This window comes from Malaclemys terrapin, chromosome 16, assembly GCF_027887155.1.
Source record: "Malaclemys terrapin pileata isolate rMalTer1 chromosome 16, rMalTer1.hap1, whole genome shotgun sequence".
NCBI lineage: Eukaryota > Metazoa > Chordata > Testudines > Emydidae > Malaclemys > Malaclemys terrapin.
In genome coordinates this window covers 13,730,696-13,731,506 of record NC_071520.1, presented here as the reverse complement: position 1 = coordinate 13,731,506, position 811 = coordinate 13,730,696, and positions in this window count along the sequence as shown.

Genomic DNA, 811 nt, shown 5'->3' with positions numbered 1-811 from the left:
TTATTGTTATTGTTGAATTGTCTTTACACACACACACACACACACTATTTATTTACCTATTGTTTGTGAAATCTTTGCTAGTAGACAGCGTAAGTGACATTTACCTTTATACAATAGTACACAGACACTGGGGCAAAATCATAATCTTTCAAAAGTGCCAGCAGAGCTTTCATTTTATTATTTGTTACACCTCTACCCTGATATAACGCTGTCCTCGGGAGCCAAAAAATCTTACTGCGTTATAGGTGAAACCGCATTATATTGAACTTGCTTTGATCCGCCAGAGCACGCAGCCCCGCCCCCCCGGAGCACTGCTTTACCGCGTTATATCCGAATTCGTGTTATATTCGGGTCGCGTTATATCAGGGTAGAGGTGTATTTGTATTGCAGTAGTGCTTCCGGGCCCTGGTGAATTATCGAACTATTGTATTAGGCACCACATGGATGTAACATGCAGCATGGACTTGACCTTAGGTTTTAAAATCACACCAGAAACACCGTCACATGACTAAACTGCCTGAAATTCAATGTCTCTACTTCAGAAGGCTGAAAGGCTGAACTGTTGATGGGAATTAAAGCTGTGGTGCTAGGGAATTTAGGTGTTTCAAACCCGAGAGCTGAAAGAACAGACAAACTGAGACACGGAAACCGGGTGCACCACTGAATTTAACCATCTTTCACTTCAGCATGCAACAGAAAGTGAGATTTTAAAGTGGCTGGTGGTCCATAAATGCTGCTAAAGAGATAGCCGGGCTCATGGGAGAGGAAGGGGCTGTAGGGAGGAGGCTCCAAAACGTCCAGTAACCTTACA